Source organism: Lynx canadensis, chromosome C2 (genome assembly GCF_007474595.2).
Source record: "Lynx canadensis isolate LIC74 chromosome C2, mLynCan4.pri.v2, whole genome shotgun sequence".
NCBI classification, from domain to species: Eukaryota; Metazoa; Chordata; class Mammalia; order Carnivora; family Felidae; genus Lynx; species Lynx canadensis.
In genome coordinates, this window is record NC_044311.2 from 16,130,687 (window position 1) to 16,147,753 (window position 17,067).

The window sequence follows — 17,067 nt, forward strand, 5'->3', positions numbered from 1 at the left end:
GCACCAACCCAGAGTTTCTAACAGACAACACAACCTCATAAGGTATTAAGGTTAATGGCTTAGTGGTGCTTGGCTTAAATCCATTAACCATTTGTAATCTGTAGGGAAACTCCTAGGTGTTTAGCCTCCAAACAACATGGTAGTTAAAGGCCTAGATTTCAGAGTCAGAAGTCTACGTTCTAATTTAGTTCCATTCATCTTACTAACAGAAATCACTAACCTTCTAGCAAAAATCTATTTGGCATTAGGGAATAAGGGAAGTTAAGTGGCTGCCCCGCAAAGGACTACATTTCCCAGAAGCTCTTGCAACTTAGGTAGGGTCATCTGATTAGTTCTCACCAATGACACGCAGCAGGCTAAGAATGTTCAGAAGCAAGTTGCCTTCTTCATACTCTCTTCCTCATCAGCATCTGGGAGGGAGGAATCAAGATCCTAATTGGTGGCAGAGCCATGAGATAAAAGGAACCGGGATCACTATATGGAGCTATGCCTTCCTCTAATCACAGATATCTGCTCTGGGCTGTGATGTTGAAGCCATCATTCACTTAGGGGTTATTTCTTACCACTTCCTACTCTACCCTAATTAATGCATAAGTGCTATGCAAACATTTATTAAACACATGAACATCTTCTCTCCCAGTTTATTTTTTCTATGTGTAGAATGGTTTTCTGTACTGCTTTGCTTTTTATACTCACAGTACGTTTGCCCTGTTTCTATACTCTTTAACAGAATTTAATGATTCTAGAAACTTATGAATGGAAATTCCATAATTCATTTGACCATTTACTTATTGGAAGAAATTTACATTTTTTCTCATCTTTCACCTTTTAAATTTAGTTATTCATTGAAAATGAATCTGACTGATATATTTTCTAATAATGTCCTGGTGACCTTATGTCTTTTAACGTACAGTCTTGTTTTGTACAATGTCTGTGAAAATGTTCATATCTTCTTCCAAGTGTTGAGATGAAGTTAACTCCCTACAAGACCAGTAATATAGTAAGCCTATTTTCCTCATACACCTTCTCTCTTAATTAATTTATTTATAGCACATGCATGCACACACATGCACGAAGTAGGGGGAGAGGAGCAAAGGGAGAGGGAGGGAGAGAATCCCAAGCAGACTCTTCTCTGACAGCGCAGATCTCATGAACCGTGAGATCATGACCTGAGCCAAAATCTAGAGTCGGACGTTCAACTGACTGAGCCACTCAGGCACCCACTCCTCTCTCATGCTGCGGCAGCAGCATTCACTTCTGCTAAAGTGTCTACTGTGATGATGTCTAAGACAAGGTATTGTTTTTTATTGTTTTTAGAAGAGTTAGTAGTTGCCTCCTATTTGAGGTTCTAGCAGTAACCAAATCATCAGTCTTGAGGGATTGCTCCTGACATTAACTGGTTTCATAGCAGGCTTATCTCCTATATCTATTAAAAAAAAACAAACTAAAATTATGTAATGTTAATTGATTTTCAAAATCCTCTGCCACCAGAAAAAGAACCTGTTAGCTGAGTCCTGGGATTCACTGTGTTACAAGAAACATATTACATTCATGGCAAGTAGTTGATTAAACTACATAAAGTCTCTTCCTATTTTAGAAATGTATCCCCTCTGTCTTGGACCCTTAGATTTGGATATTTATTGACCAAGAGGAAAAACAGCTAAAATAATCATGCAGGACTTTGTGTCTCAAACCCCTCACACTCATGGTCCCTCCAAGCTTTGTTGTCAAAGCACACCTTAGCATCTTCATGATTTAGTACAATTGAAAAATTAAAATGAAAGAATAAAACAGATTCTGAAATTGGAATTAGAAATATAGTCTTGAGAATGCTGGCTTTATGCTTCTCACTTCCTAGCTATCATAGATGGAGGAAAAAAATGTATATTTCATATACATTTCTTTATTGCTTGGGGAAGAAAAGAGAAGGTGCTGGAAATCATGCTGGAAAAAAAAGAGAGAGAGAAACTTATGTCTGAGATTTTTTTCTTCTTCTTGCCTTTGTATTTACATTTCCTGCTTATTTGCTAGACATTTTCTTAGCAATCCTGCAACAATGGCCAGTGTGTTTGGGTGTACCACAGTGTGGTTTCAGTATTTGAGCAATCTGTTCACTTGTGTCTCTTCCACACTAACCCTCATCAAGTAAAAAACAAAAAGCAGCCCTCATGGAGGATTCAGAAAGTGGAGAGAGAGAGAGGGCGAGCATCTGTTAAGCTACCTTTTCTACGTGACTAGCTGCACCAACCCAGACCATGCTCCACATAGTCCTATCAGATACCTGCACATACATCAAGGAATTTGTAAACCAAACTTAGTTTCTGACAATCAAGAATGGTGTTTGGCTCTAGGGACTCAAGAGGGAAGTTAGGCCCGATGTATAGAATGTATAAATTTTAAACAAACTCAGCTCCATCAGTTCACAAACCATGCAAGAACTTCTTTGATCACTAAGCAAAACTGTATCTAGAGACCCTGCCACAGACATTTCATGCTATTGAGGCTTTATGAGCTCACCAAATGGACCATGAAAAACCGTAAGAACTGTGAATCCATTTATTACAGCAAGTGAGGAAGAACACTTTGTGATGTTGCTGCCATTATTTTTCCATCTTACCTAATATGCAACATTTGGGAAACCCCAATGTTACAACAGGCTCATTCCATAATTATGGATAATCCAGCAAATTGTTGTGGATATTTTCTGACCCTCTGAAAAGGCACTAAGAGACCTCAATGTTTTGTTTCCAACTAGGGAAGCAGATTAAGCAAATGGCTCCAGACTAATTTTATTGATGAAACCAGAGAATGGGACATCGGGGCACAGTACTTTTTCCCCAAAAGGTAACTTCCAAGCTGAGAGGTCACCACTCTGATTGCACTTCAAAATTCTTACACGATTTAGTGACAAATAATATAAATTAAACCAAAGCAAGTGGTAGATTTATTTACTCTTTTCTGTTTATACCATTGTCAATCTTCTTCCTCTTTCTGGTTTAACTTATTGTCTGAAGAAATTTTTAAGTGGTATGAGAGACAGTAACTAGTTAATTGGGAAGTTGAAAAAAGCAGAGAACTAATTAAAAGTCAGTCATCTGGGAAGGTCTCAGCGACGTGGTAACTTATGAGCTGATGTCTACATGATAAGAAGGAGCCAGCCAGCCATGTGTCTAGAATATTCAGCAGCCAATTCCAAGGCAGAGCTTGGAATGTTTAAGGTACAGAATGAAGGCCTCTGTGGCTGTAGCATGGTAAGCAAGAGGACAGCAATGAGGAGATAGTGGTCTGGGACATTCAGAACACGGTCAGGAGCTCAGCCTTTATTTTGAGTACAATTGGCTACCTACCTGGAGCATTTTAAAAGAGATAGTCGAGGCGCCTGGGTGGCTCAGTCGGTTGGGCATCCAACTTCGGCTCAGGTCATGATCTCACCATTTCCTGACTTTGAGCCCCGTATTGGGCTCTGTGCTGACAGCTCAGAGCCTGGAGCCTGCCTCGGATTCTGTGCCTCCCTCTCTTTCTGCTCCTCCCCCATTCTCACTGTCTCTCTCTCCAAAATAAACATTTAAAAAAATTAATAAATAAATAAAAGAAATAGTGACCTGATCTATTTTCCATTTTAAAAGATTACTGTTGCATTGAGAATTGATTACAGAGAAAGAACAGTCCTATGAAAGCCAGGCAGGAGGCCACTGCAGCAGGTGAAGAAAGAGCTAATGGTAGCCTGTAATAGAGTGGGAACTGTGGAAATAGGGCTAAGTGAATGGATTTTAGATACACTTTGGAGGCAGAGGAAAAGGGAACTGTTTAGAATTGGTGATGAGTGTGGGGTACCTGGGTGGCTCAGTGGTTAAGCATTCCACTTTTAATTTGGGCTCAGGTCGTGATCTCACCATTTGTGAGTTTGAGCCCTGTGTCGAACTCTGCACTGACAGTGCAGAGCCTGCTTGGGATTCTCTCTCTCCCTCTCTCTCTTCCCCTCCCCTGTTCACACTCTCTCTCTCTGAAAATAAATCAATTAAAAAAAAACAGGAATTGGATGGGGCACCTGGGTGTCTCAGTTGGTTGGGCATCTGACTTCGTCTCAGGTCACGATCTCGTGTTCCATGAGTTCGAGCCCTTCATCGGGCTCTGTGTTGACAGCTCAGAGCCTGGAGCCTGCTTCGGATTCTGTGTCTCCTTCTCTCTCTCTACCCCTCCCCTGTTCGCACCCTGTCCCTCTCTCTTTCTCTCTTTCTCAAAACATAAACAAACATCAAAAAAAAATTTTTTAAAAAAAGAATCGGTTATGGGTATGAGAGAATGGAAGTAATAAGGAATGACTCCTTGGGTTCAGACTGTAGAATATAAGCAGATTGTGATTCTCTACATTGAGACAGAGGATCAGATGGATGAGAGGAGAAAAGAAATTCCATCAAATGTTCTGATTTAGTCATGTTAAATTTTAAGGGCTTATTAGAAAATAAAGGTATGCAATAGGTAGTTGAAAAATGAATCTGGCTAGATGTATAGAATATACAGATTTAAAGAAATAAGACTTGATGAGGCCACCTAAGAATAGAGACCAAGAAGACTAGAGAACCTACAAGTACTGTGGGCCATTCCAAAAGAAAAGAATGAAAGAAAAATCGAGACAGAAAAGGAGATTCAGTATGGAGGCCACAGGAGTAGAGAAATAACCAGTGTCAGTGTCATATAAACCAAGAGAACAGGGGCGCCTGGGTGGCGCAGTCAGTTAAGCGTCCGACTTCAGCCAGGTCACGATCTCGCGGTCTGTGAGTTCGAGCCCCGCGTCAGGCTCTGGGCTGATGGCTCGGAGCCTGGAGCCTGTTTCCGATTCTGTGTCTCCCTCTCTCTCTGCCCCTCCCCCATTCATGCTCTGTCTCTCTCTGTCCCAAAAATAAATAAACGTTGAAAAAAAATATTAAAAAAAAAACAAAAAAAACAAGAGAACAAAGTGTGTCGGGAAGGCAGAGACAACCATGTCCAAATCCACTGGAAGGTTGGGTCCAGATAGCAAATGCCCACTGAATTTGGCAATACAAAAGTAATCACGACCTTCACAAAAGCAGCGTCAAAGGACCAATAAGAAAGAAGTCAACTGAAGTCAGGTAAAGAGGCTGGCGTGGGAGGAAAGGAAAATGATGGCAATACCGACTCAGTAAGTTTTTCTATGAAAGAGCACAAAAAGGGAGAGGTGGATAGAGGAAGATGTAGTCTACAGGTGTCTTTATCATTGAAATTAGTCTGAGATGGGAGAGCATGTTTGTATACCAATAGGAAGAATTCATTACAGCTGGAAACACTGGTCATGAAGGGGACAGGAGAGTATAGCTGAGAAAGAGACTCTTCAGGAACATGAAATGAAACCCAAAGTACTCTGAAAGAGTTGCCCTTTGAGAAGATCAGGGACTTTTATCTTCTGTAACAGGAGGAAGAGAACTCAAGCCACAATTCCAGAGATGTGTAATACCAGCAGAGTGATTCAGCCTATGAAATGGGATGCCCTGAGGTATTGTTGTGGGGGCTCAAAGAATTTGCCACTGGGATTCAGAGGCTTTGCTCAGTGCCCAGCAGACCCGACTTTTCACAGCATTTCTGAACACTATCGTACTTCAAGTCTCCACTCTCTACTCCAATTTCTCATCGCCTTCAAAAGTGTAATTCAACATCCCTCTTTAAGAAGCAGCTTCAGGTACGTGAATTTCTTCTTTCTCTGAATTCTAAAAGTTCCATACAGTCTACATTTGGTACTTTATTATGTACTATTTTGGTCTCTAAATGCTTCTTACCTTAAGTCTTTTTTGCACCATGGGATCAGAGTTCCATAAGACCATGATTACAGTTGGGTTTTTTGTTTGTTTGTTTTGTTTTTGTTTTGTGTTCTACATATCTGATCTCTCATGATGCCTAAATGCAGGCAAGGATGCTGTCTTGTCTGAAAACTACCTGACTGCTCGTGAACTGTAGCAAAGGTAAACAGAGGGATCAGGACAGGAATTATAGAACAGTCTTTCCAATGAATATTCATCATCACCACATCATTAACCCCAAACTCCAGTTAATTTAGGGTGAATTAATTCTGCAGGGATGTATGGTATAAATAACAGGATGCCACAACCACTTCCACCGCTAGTTCTTTGAATACATCTGGCCAAGGCCAATTCTGCCAGAGAACCCTGAGATGGGACTGTTCATTCTAAAACCATCAGTCATTTATTGAGGAAAGATTCTAACATTCATCACTGAAGGTCATGGCTCTTAACTTAAGTTTTAAAGTAGGACTTATCACCCTTATTCAATCCAGATAATAGACAGAATTGGCTAGTATATACATGCCCATATCTCGTAGTTCCTGTATTTCTAAGTGAAGAGCTCTCTGATTAAAAAATTATTTTTTTTAAAAAAGGACTATACATAATTGTCATTTCCAATAAAGGAAATATAATTTATTTTCTCAAGATCCTTAAATATATTGCTATTAAATTATGAATGTTCACTTATATAGTTTGAATAATATGCATCATCATGAAGTTGAGATGTACTAAACACTACAGCTCCTTATGTCATCTCCAAGCTCTCCTTCATGACTGGTCATTTTCAGTTGGATTTAGAGCATGTCAGTGTCACCTAGATCTATGGAAGTGCTGGGGATGATTTGCTATAGGAAATCAGTTGGGTATTCATTTGGTGATGGCTCCAGTAATGACAGAATCAAGAAAGATGGAGGGGGTCAATTCTTACTAGTTAACTCCAAATCTGTTGTCCCTAAAAACAAAGAATAACAATTCAAAATAAACAAAAAGCTGATGTATCAGTGAATCACCAGCTGGATTACATTTTGATTATAGCATGAAATGACAGCCAGAGATCCAGTCCCTGATTTCTTTTCAACCTACCCACCATTTTGTTCCTTTCTCTTAAATGTGCTGGTTGGACTCTTTCAGTTGTCTGTGTTTAAAGATCAAACTCTCAAAGATATGAATGACTGACCAATATATACTAGATGCATTTGGCCCATCCACAGGATGGGTTGGGACAAGAAAATGGTAAGAAGGACTGGCAAAGAGACAAAGTGATATGGCAGTCATTCAGAAGTCATAGAAAACACAAAGGCTATCACACAGAAAGTTCTACAGAACATAAAGGTAACAGGGGAAATGCTATTGTTCCTTGTAGTGATTTTTACTGTTTTACTAATTTTTCATCACTGAGGGGTATTACTTCATATGAAAGAAATATAATTAACTTTTAAGCCCTGCTAAAGGTTTATTTAATGTTCTTGAAGCTATCTTAAAAATGTCTTCTTGTTTCTCCTTAAATTAATTCTTACCTCTGCCTTACCTTTCTTCCTATTCCCTAACCACAGTTCTACCCAATCCCTCTCAAATCAACTGGAAAAAAAAAATCAGAAATTTCCTCTTCAGGGAAATCTACTCCACAAGAAACGATAAAATTTTGTGCCATTTGGAGTTTACGATTAATTATTTTGTTCTCTGAAAACAGATTGGAGCTGTCTAAAGAGTCTATCTAGGAAAGAAAATTTCCTTTACTTTGAACTTCTTTTTAGATGTGAACATGAGAAAGGTTACCTTTAATGCAATTTATAAGCAGTCATTTCACTGAAGGTGCGGGAGTACATTTCTAAATTGGTTTAGGATCATTGCATCTTATATCTGCTCTAATTCCCTGAGAGACACAATTTCCAATTAACATTGGAAAGCTTGACAAATAGAAAAGGAACATTCTTTCCCGTGGTGAGCAACACCTTTCCAATGCTATTCCTTGGCCTTAAGTGACCTCTCTGCCCTAGTCCGTCTTTCTGTGTGAGCTTTAGTTGATCTACCCTTCTAGAGTCAGGCTTCCTGGGGAACCTCCCCAGACCCATTCATGCAGGGTTAATGACCCTCTCTTTTGTGTTGTTGGTGGACTTGATACACATCTGTGTGAGCTGCCCTTACCACTTGCAGTGTCATTATTACTTTGCGTATTGAAACTCCCACTATACTATGAGGACCCTGAGAACAGAGATTGTCTTTTACTTCTTTTCATAGTCTCATTGCACACAGCAGGTGTTTAACAAATATCTGATGAATGAATGATTCTCCCCTCTGTTAAAAACTATGTGATCCTGGATGAGTTATGCAGTCAGTCCCTCTGTGCCTCAGTTTCCTCATATGTGGCTAATGACATAAATCTTTTTGAATTGTGGACAGGATTAGAGACACTGCAAATGCTTATCAGCATGCCAGGCCCTTTCGAGGAGCTTGTGGCAGAATGCGGATTACCTCCTCCCAAACCATGCCTCTTGCTAATAAATGCTAGATGTTACTTTGGTAGGGGGCAGCAGTATGTTTTGAGAAGGTGAACCCATCCCTCAAACTCAGATAGGGAACTGTTTTGACAATGACAGGTTTAGGGGCGGTCCTAACACTTGGTCCTACTTCATACAACTGAAGGGGATTCTCTTGGGGGGGGTTTGGATTTTCCTCTTTGATAAAAACAGAGTCAGGAGGAAAATGACTGTCCCCTTTCCCTTCCATGGACATTGTTCTATGAGGTGTGACCTCCATCTTATTACCATAAGGGGAAATTTAAGAGAATTACAGAGAAGCCAACTCAAGGAACTTGACATATTTGAGTTGCTATATTAACAACCCTGAAATCACCTCTCTGTAGACATTTTAGCATGTGAGAAAATAAATGTCCCATTGTCAAGCCACTTTAATTGACTATTCTGTCACTTGAAGGGAAAAAAAATCCTAACTAATAGGATGCTTAACAAATACTAGCTATTCATTACTATTATTAATCACTTCAGCCAGTACTAATGCTCTCTGAACAATTTCTGTTACAACAAGGAAGTAGGTCCTTGATGGAAATTCTACCATACTTTCCCTACTGTTATTCACAAAATAGGAATTCCATAAGCTAACATTTTCTTGTCTATTTGGAAAATAAGCTAAAGGTACCAGGTACTCACTGCCCCACTCACTTCCTTTCTATCTCTCTAAAACCCCATGGAAACATAGTGCAAATAAAGATTGGTATGGCTTGCAAAATCTTTCAATATTTCATTGACTTTATAGGACCTGGTAGAAAACAGGTAGGTTATGCTTGTGTCAAGCCTCACTCAGAGAACTGAACTCTGACTGAATCAACTCAGTCAACAAAGTCTACTTTATACTCCCAAGTAAGCTGTACCCTGTCTACCTACCCTATATCTCAGCAACTTACAGCCCACAGTAAACAGTAGATTAGCAATACAAACAGGGTGGGTTGATGTCTGCTTTGGGGGAGACTGTCTTAAGTTCTCATATTCTTCTTTATTTTATTTTTAAAAAAAATTTTTTAATGTTTATTTTTGACAGAGAAAGAGAGACAGAGCATGAGTGGGGGAGGGGCAGACAGAGAGGGAGACCCAGAATTCGAAGCAGTCTCCAGGCTCTGAGCTGTCAGCACAGAGCCCGACGCGGGGCCTGAACTCACGGACTGCGAGATCACTACCTGAGCCGAAGTCGGACACTCAACCGACTGAGCCACCCGGGTGCCCCTCATATTCTTCTTTAAATATATTGGCATCTCTTGTTCTAGAACACTCTGAATAGGTTGTCAATGTTATCTACAATGTTACTTCACTTCCTCTTCACTACAACACCCACAACAGTACATCAAAGACCTCCAACAGAAATATATATACATATATAATTGGTATATATTATGTACGTTATATATATAATTGCTGTACATGTTGGACGTCTTTATCTTGACAGATAACAAAAAATGAAGATTTTTGAGAGGGGAATGGTATTCTCTACCACACACATACCTTAGAGATTAGTCATCACAACAGAAAATAAATGGCACACTCAGAACTAGACACAAGATGTGCTACTTTGTGGGGGATTCAGAAGAGGCTATGACAAAGGTGTGAGAGTAGGGTAATACCAAGGATACTGCAGCAACTGGAATCAGTAACAGCCAAATCGTTACCACCCAAAGACAGATGGAAATGGGGGAAGAGTTCAATCCTCTTCAATACAGTAGAGAAAGCCGCCCTTGGAGTGACCTTCAGTGGATGGACACAGCCAGCTCAAAGAAATTTTTCGTGGAAGGATTTGATACCTGGACTTCTCTTTCTCTTCTCTAATCTTGGGCTAAGCCTCCCCATTGACTAGATCCAATCGGAATCCAGAGGATCTGGGGACCCTGTGATGAAATCTGTACCTATCAGCCTGTGGGACAGAGAAAGAGGGAGAAGAGTGGATAACAGACCTGAAGAGGCATAGCCCAGGTCCAAAGCAGGGTTACCGTGAAAAGAAAAGGATTGGCTCAGAGCTGCTGAACCTTGGGAAATATATTTCATTGTGCAAATCCTGGCAAGGTCTAAGGGCAGTGAGAGAAAAGGAAAACAAAATCAAAACCCTCTCACCTTTCACTCATAGTTGCTTGAGTATCAGTCTCCAGATTTTTAAACATTAAAAGAAATCTGGATTTGAGTGAAAGATGCTGAACAAAACACAATCAGAGACAGAAAATTTGAAGGACAATTAGACGCCAATTTCTCTTGCTCTCTTTCTGCGGCAGCTGCAGTAACTTTGAAAAAGATATTCCTTGATTTAAGCTGTGGAGACATTTTAAACCACTCCATCTCAACTTCTCCTCCACTAGATATTGACCTGGCTGTTCGCAGAGCAATGCCATCACGTTATAGAAAATCCACTTCTATGTATGTGAAGAGGGCATTATTCATTTCTGCCCCTGCTTATTTATCTACCTATCGAAGTTTTTTAGTAACTTCTTCTAGAGAAAGTTGTTAATTTAGTTTTCCCCAGCATATGCCACTGAATATCAGTGAGCTTTAGAACTTAAATTGTTCAATTATATTTTGCATATTCTTAATTAATTTGTACTTAGTCAAGTAAAAACAAATTTTCTTTTCTAAAAAAATTGGGACATGACATATGTCATGAAAAAGCTCCAATCCTTCTCCTATCACCAAATATCCCAGTCTGTGGCATACCTCTTTCCAGACCATTTGCCCATGGTTTTGAATATACATCTATAAGTACAGAAATTATGTAGTATTACATAGAGTTGTACTATGTACATAATTTTGCAACTTCTTTTTTTTCTTTCAATAATGTATACTGGCTACATATTGATGCTACTTTACATAGATTTAGTACATTCCTTTTAGTATTAACAAATTTACCACAGTTAATTTACGCATACAACCATTGATGAGTATTTAAATTAATTTGGGGGAGGGTATACAAACAAACTACAATGACTATTTTTATACATGTCTTCTTGAGTATAAGTGCATTCATTTTTATAAGGCAATTAGAAAGGCATAAGATTGCCCATCCACAGATAGGAGGGGTAAATATTCTCTGAAGAGGGCTACACCAATTCCTTACACCTCCAAATAAACTTACGTAGCTCCTCACAAAGGGTGGAGTCTAATTTCCCATCTCCTTGAAAATGAGCAGATCTTACTTATTTACTTGAAAGTAGTAGAAAGAAGAAAGTTCAAGTAGAAGTTCTTGAACTTCTGAGGCCAGGTCATAAGAAGCCTTGCAGTTTCTTCCTGAGGGAAGCTAGTCACTATGTCAGAAAGTATGACTACCCTGAAACTACCATGCTGTGAGGAAGCTCAAGTTAATCATTTGGAAATGTCCTATGGAGAGAGAGAGAGAGAGAGAGAGGGAGGGAGGGAGGGAGGGAGAGGGATCAGTCAACTCACAACCATTCCAGATATTTAACCTGAGACACCATACATGCTATGAGTGAAAGAGCCAACTTGAATGTCCAGCCCAGGTGAGTTTTTGTGTAACTATAACCCTAGCTGTCATCTGACCATAACCACGTGAAAGACCTCAGTGAAAATGACCCAGCTGAGCCCACTCCATCCATTGAGCCATAAGAAATAATGGCAATTTGGGGGGTGCCTGGGTGGCTCAGTTGGTTATGTCTCTGACTTCAGCTCAGGTCATAATCTTGCAGTTCGTGGGTTCAAGCCCTGCATCGGGCTGTGTGCTGACAGCTCAGAGCCTGGAGCCTGCTTCAGATTCTGTCTCCCTCTCTCTCTGCCCCTCCGCTGCTCATGTTCTGTCTCTCTCAAAAATAAATAAAAACATTAAAAAAAACTTAAAAAAAAGAAATCATGGCAATTTTTAACCACTAAATTCTGAGGTTTTTAAAATGTAGCCATAAATAACTGGAATAAAAGGTATGCTAATTTTCATTGTTAATCAGTGCTTCCCAATTGAGCTCCAAGATGGCTACACCTCTCCTACCACTAGTATCTGAAAATTCCTAAGTACCTACAAACCATTGTTTTACACTAAGAAAACTTAAAGGGCATGTTTTTCGGCTGACCTTTTTACTTTAACTCTGAAGCCAAAAAAACCCTTTCATGTTTTCCATTTGTAATAAGGAGATTTTGCTGTCCTCATGCTCCACACTGACAGACAGGGTCAGACAGACTCTTCTTCCTTTTCTTAAATAAACTAGTTAGAGATGTTTTTTATACTCAAAACTGTGAAAATAGCTCAAATGGTAATTGCAATGTCTGGTTATCACATGTTTGCAGACCATGATATTTAAAAGCAATGTTTGAAAATGACTCCGGATTGTTTCCTAGTGGTCAGTCCGAGGCTAACCCCAGGTCCACATATTCCTGGAGGGAGCTCATCTCAATGCAGACATGGTTCTAACTATGTAACTCCACTCCTTTCATCTCTCCAATCCAATTAAATACTAGCAACCTGTCCACTGTCAGAAAATGACTGTAGAGAATTGGGTCAATGCACCTCTGTGAGAATTTCTTCTGGGCCAATCAGAGGGTCAGTCCAATTATTTTCAGTGATTTGGAGGGTGACAGAAAGTCTATCCTTCAATCCTATCATTTAACTACCGGCAGCTAGACAGTCTCAGGGCTAAGCCTATAGAATAGGGTGTTCCCAGCATGGGCAGAGTATGTATCTATGCCCGGAGAACCTGTCCTTTCTATGTCATCTTCCTTTATGCACCCAGAGAAATCCACCACTCAGCCTCTCCAATCTTTTCTATAAAATAATCCCCCAAATGGCAGTATTTTATTACAAATGTAATGCATGATTGTTTATAAAGACATACAATGCCGAATTACGTATTTCTCAAATCCTTCCCTGTTGGTCCCCCTTCCTTAATTATAGCACTTTTTTTTCATTTAAATTTTAATTATTTAACATACAGTGCAATATTGGTTTCAGGCATAGAATTCAGTGATTTATCATTCACATACAACACTCGGTGCTCAACAGCCAAACAATGGAGCCAGCCCAAAAGTCCATACACCAGATGAATGGATAAAGAAGACAGGGTGTATACATACAATAGCACTTTTGACAGCAGGATGTTTTTCTCCCAGAAACACTCCTATGCATTGTTGCATTACTATTCCTTTGTATTATTGTTGTACAAAATGGGATCATAATACTATTTTGCAACCATCATCGTTTACTTAAATCATGTATAATGGACTCTTGCTATAGGTACAACAGTTTCCACCCTCTTTGTCCTTTCTAAACAGCCACACGGGATTCCACTGTCTCCTTTATTTCTGGTGGGAACTGTGAAGGTTTACTGGAGAAAAGTGGATTCCCACCTTTTTATACCAATATCTTACCTCAAAATAGAATCAGTAAGGGCTAGACAGCAGAGTAGAACAACAAATAATTTGGAAATGGAAAAAAAGAAGCAAAGGCAAAGCAACTGGGGGCATGGACTCTGTGTGCATCCTGTGGTTTTTGACTCAGGTTAGGAAGGAAAAAGAAAGAATGACACTGTCAATGCTGATAATTTCATGTTGGCACCAAGCGTGTCTTAGCTGGAACTTGAGAACGCTGATAAAAAATTCTTTTCTTTTAGACCATGGTAGGCTGTTATTTATAGGAATATGATGGAATCCCATTAAAACACAGGAATTATTACATGTTCTCTTTCTGATACACACTCTACATTGAATGAAGTTCTCCAAAACTGAACTAAAAGAATACAAGCAAATCCTTGTTATTAGAAGACCTGCCAGTAAGACATCTATGAGGCTTCACCGACATCACGACTATTAAAAAATACTAACAGGTAAATTCACCATTCATCTTATTAAGTCATCAAAAAAGCCTTTATTCACTTTCTGAAAGACATTTACTTAATACAGCTGGTATTAATAACAGAATGACAAGATGCCATCATGGTTTTGGGCTTGAGAGTCTTTGGACCAGTGAGGAAAGATAGATTTCTAATGGTTGGAATTTTTTAGTTATCATGAGAGAAGCAATAAATCATAAACACAGATTATCTAAGAAGCATCCCATGAGTAAATTTGGGAGCTATTCGGGAATTAGCTTGACTACTTCAGTAAACCAAAAATAATTCAATGACTCTGAAAATATATCTGGCTCCGCAAGTCAAATTAATCCCAACCAAAGCAAAGCAGAAGGATAATAGGAGCTGCAATGTCCTTCAATATGTATTTCCAACAAAAAGCAACACAGTGAAAGCTGACTCGGTCCCTCCAGCACCCATCTAGCAACCTCAACTGTCCAAAAGACAGACAAGAGCCAGAAAAAAAGAAACTGAAAAAAAAAAAAACACCAACTCTGAGCATCCAAAAGAGCTGCCATAAAATCAAAACATTAAATTCTGTTCAATTTATTCAGGGGGCACCAAAGCCTTCAGGCAAAATTGTGCAATTTGGAGCCAATTTTTAAGAGCTTGCTTATCTGGCTTCTCAATTCATACTAGATTAGAAATGGCAATTAAGAGGCAGTGGAAAAGACTGGCTGCTAATGATAGACAAGCTGACATTAACAAGAAGAATGAGAAAAACAATGACAACAACAAAAATCCATGAAGGAAGACACATTAATTCTAAATCCTATCAGCTTAGGGTTGTTTAGTGCAGGCACAAACAACCTCAGAGATCTCATAGCATGGAAAAAAGTGTGCTCATATTTCTCGTCACTACAGTCTGTGTAAGAAGGCTGAAACTTGTAGAACTCATTTTCAAAAGACTTTCACTTAAATATCACACACACACACACATACATATACACACACGCTTGGTGCTAAAGTTTGATTAGGATACAATTTCATGTGAAATCTCATGGGGTGCTAACTTTCTATAGCTCATGTATTTGAAAAAAGAATGAAGGAGATTTTCATATACTTATAAATTTATTTCACAAATAGACAAGGACCTGGAAAGTTAATGAATGAGCACAGCTCAGTCCACTACGTATGAAATTTAATTCTGTCTTATGTGGCCTTTCCAGTATAATAAGTGAAAGTATTCAAAGAACTGTAGGGCTGGGAGAGCTCTCAGCTTGTCTATTTGTGAAATAAGTTTACACAAGCAGTTTGGAGATGGGGTAGAATGACAGCAGTCCATAATTGAGTCTATGGGGAAAATATAGGTATTCAGGGTATGCTTTAATGGGTAGTTCTGGAACGCATAAACAGTAAACTCTTGGATTGTCCATGTGGTGATGACACAGACCATAGCTAATTATCATTGTATTCCCAGAACTGAGAACAGTGACTAAAACATAGTAGATGCTCAAAAAATGTCCAAATCATTTATGAGTCATAAAACAGTACACGGCACTCTGTTCAGGAGAATGAGAGGTGAAAATGATTGCAATGATTGCAATGAAAATAATTGGCTCCACCAATTAATCTGGCAAAGACAGGACTAATTAGGGTGTGAGCAGAAAAGATACCACTGGGATACACTGTACTTTTGGAGGAAGAGAACACTTGGAATGCCTTTTTGGCTCTTTGGAAGAGTGCTGGGTAGGAATGCAAAAATACAGAAACAGGAATAAGTATGTGGTGTCAGGAGGATAAGACATCAAGCTAAAATGATGCAGAAGGGTGATGCTGGAGCCTAGTGGAAGTCCTATTGAAAAAAAAAAAGCTAGGGCTGTGCATGCATGCGCATGCATGTACACTCACCCAGGTGGAAGTGGGCAGGGCTTGACTGACAGTCGAGAGAGTTCAGCTTGGGCCATAAGGCCCAAGTATGTGTGAGAGGTTTCCAAGCAGGCAAATGACAGATGCAAACAAGGTTTAAGCAAAATTAACCTAGTAGAATGACAAATGGAATGGATTCAGAAGAGGCTGGAGAAAAAGGAGTACAGGGCTCGGGACATAATAAGAATGTCTTGGGTACTTACTCAATTGATGCATGAAGCCAAGGAGATCAATGTTGAGCAATGTTGATTGGCCATGGAATATACACCGGTTCTTTGAATCAGGTGCTTTTATTTCAAGGGGTATATCCTATGGAAAAAAAGTAAAGAGGTGAGCAAACATTTACCTACCTGCCTGTGAATTTCAGTATTCTTTGGACAATGATTAATGAAATTATGGAAAATTATACAGACTCATAAAATGATACATACCTACAATAACAAACTGCAGTTAAAATTATTTTTACAAAGAATAACCAGGCTATAAAATTCTAAAGTTGAGGATTAGGGTAAGTAAAAAGCCAGGATGTCAGGCAGGTGCCCCATAATCTCTTCTGTGTTCACTTTTTTCCCCATGGATGCGGGAGGTAATCATCAGGGGGAAAAAAATGGTGCTGGACCTTGGGAGCTCCAGTCCAATTCTGAGAGATATGTGCACTGATGTCAGAGACTGTGCTATAAAAATTATTCTTCTTCAAGGGAAATGTTTAAAAATCAAAAAGAAAACACATAGAGAACTAAAGACTGAGATCTTGGGAAGAGATCAAAGTTGGATAAAAGAAAAGAAAGCTGAATGTATGGAGAAAAAAATCTTTAAAAAAGGGATGGTGGAAGGGTGCTGAGAGCACAAGAATTTAAAGAAACAAGAGTAGACAATGGAACCAATACTGTAGAAAGAAGTATGCAAATTGAGGAAAAGCCTCTAGATTTGAAGTCATCAGTCTTTTATGAAGCCCAAGGATCTTAAAAAGTATAATTTTCATGAAGCTGGAAGACCAAAATTTCAAAATTTTCAGCAAAGGTCAATGGTTAAAAAAAAAAATCT